The sequence below is a fragment of the Macrobrachium nipponense genome, chromosome 42 (assembly GCF_015104395.2).
Source record: "Macrobrachium nipponense isolate FS-2020 chromosome 42, ASM1510439v2, whole genome shotgun sequence".
NCBI lineage: Eukaryota > Metazoa > Arthropoda > Malacostraca > Decapoda > Palaemonidae > Macrobrachium > Macrobrachium nipponense.
The window spans coordinates 48,686,015-48,688,626 of record NC_061103.1 but is presented as its reverse complement, the minus strand read 5'-3'; positions in this window follow the sequence as shown (position 1 = coordinate 48,688,626).

Genomic DNA, 2,612 nt, shown 5'->3' with positions numbered 1-2,612 from the left:
GGCGTTTTTCGTATCGTCGATTTGGCAAAACGAGTATGGTCGAAATCCTTCTACAATATCCACGATCATCAAGCAGAAGGAAGCTATAAAAAACCCCCGAGACCATTGTTGCCAAAGCGTCTCTCTCTCTCTCTCCTCTCTTCCTCCTCAATCTCTTCTCACTCTTCTCCTCTCTCTCTCTCTCTCTCTCTCTCTCTCTCTCTCTGATCAAATTACGTACTGGATAATGTCTCTCTTTGGATACTTCGATTTTGCCAAATATTGAGGGCTACAAGAACAGTTGATTACTATTTACGTATCATATAGACTAATTAAAGTAAACGTATCTTTAAATAGGCTTATATTATTAGTATCAACAAAACATTTACTGGCATGAGTCAGAGGCCGTTTAACGAAACGAACACTTCTCTGTCCTTAACTCGGAGCGTCGGAAGACGCCTCTCTCTCTCTCTCTTCTCTCTCTCTCTCTCTCTCTCTCTCTCTCTCTCTCTCTCTCTCTCTCTGATCAAATTACTGGATAATGTCTCTCTTTGGATACTTGGAATTTGCGTTGTAATCTAACCAGAAACTTCGTTTTGTTATTATTACTGGAAACAAGCAATGATTTTTTCATTATTTGCGCTTTTGGACTGTTATATGTAAACTAGTATGTATTCATTCGCTCGGAAACTAGTTCCGCATATGAGGCGTCACTAAAAAACATAGAAAAATACAACATAAAAAGTGTCGAAAATCATCATAATCTCAAAATTTTTGTTGTAATCTAACCAGAAACTTATTTTTATTAATATACTGTGCTAAACTATAAAGGATTTTTATCATAGTATGCGTTTTTTTAAAAGCGTCGTTAACTCGGAGCGTCGGAAGACGCCTCTCTCTCTCTCTCTCTCTCTCTCTCTCTCTCTCTCTCTCTCTCTCTCTCTCTCTCTCTCTCTCTGATCAAATTACTGGATAATGTCTCTCTTTGGATACTTGGAATTTGCGTTGTAATCTAACCAGAAAACTTCGTTTTGTTATTATTACTGGAAACAAGCAATGATTTTTTCATTATTTGCGCTTTTGGACTGTTATATGTAAACTAGTATGTATTCATTCGCTCGGAAACTAGTTCCGCATATGAGGCGTCACTAAAAAACATAGAAAAGACAACATAAAAAGTGTCGAAAATCATCATAATCTCAAATTTTTGTTGTAATCTAACCAGAAACTTATTTTTATTAATATACTGTGCTAAACTATAAGGATTTTTATCATAGTATGCGGTTTTTAAAAGCGTCGTTAACTCGGAGCGTCGGAAGCGTCAGCGTCGTAACCTCGGAACAAGCGTTGTAACCCAGGACGGATTTTTCCATTGAATATTTAAGAAAAAGCGTCGTAACCTCGGAACGTCGTAAGCCGGAAAACCGTCGTAACCCGGGGACCGCCTGTACACAATTCATTGTAAAATATTGTACAATTAGGGTATATCCTAATATAATAAAACAAAACCTTTCCTCCTCACCCGTCTGCTAGAAGAGTGCGTAGGTAAGAAGTAAGCTCCCTTCCGGTAGCGGGGGAGAGATATAAGGATATAGTAGGCAAGCAACCGACCACTAGTAGTGCCCGCCCGCTAGCGGAGCCAGTAACCTATACCAAAGGTGCCCCGGCTGCGACGGAAGGCTCCTTTCGTATAGCAAGGGGGGTGGCTGAGCAACTGGGGAGGGGGGGGTCTCGGCAAAACACGGCGGGAGCGAGAGAGGGGGGAGGGATGGCCTACTCCTCCCCGCCTCACCGACTACCCGCATGGAGACCCTGAACCTCATGAGTGGTCGCCCTATACCCCCCGCTGGGAGGAACCCCTGGCCACCTCCGAGAAGGAGAGAGAGAAGGCGACTGGGGTTGTCAAGACAACCAAGGGGTCCCCCAGCTCCTCCCTATACCAGAAAGGGAGGGTAGGGGCAGGGTAAGGTGCGATGGAACACGTGACCGCAAGTGGCCTAGGCCGCGAGCAACACAACCGTGAGAGGGCCACGTGAACCAAGCTGAACCAATATAAGGGACAAGCACCTAGGCTAGCCTAACACCCTAAATAGAATAAATATGTACATCGAAAAGATGGAAGAGACACTTTTAGTAAAAGAGAAAGAAGCCCAGGAGGAGGCAGACTGTTCCAAGAAACAGAAGCCTACTCGGAGCCAGCGATAGCCGATGAAGAGCAAGAGCCGGGATGCTGGGCCAGAAATAATAATAATAGTAGCCCTAAATACCGAACTAAGAGAATGGTAGAAGGGCTAAACTAGCTAGAACTCGATGTAAAACAATGAACGTGATAAAGTAAGCCCATAAGTATAAGAAGTCCCAGTATGGAGGACCGGGAATTCTTACGAAGCAGCATGGCCGCCACGAGACAACCGGGGAACCGTATATGACCTATTAAGAGGAAAATACTGGTACCCGGAAGATAAAAAAAGTGGTAAAAATATTACTTATGAGTTACTTAACTTAGCCGTGGCAATTGCAGAGCGTTCCATCGTAGAAATAAGGATAAATCCTGAAATAGTGCAACACAAGGAAAAATGCGTCTTGTACGAAGCGCTAAAATTTAAGGATGTCCGCTAGGGGCGCTGCTGTCC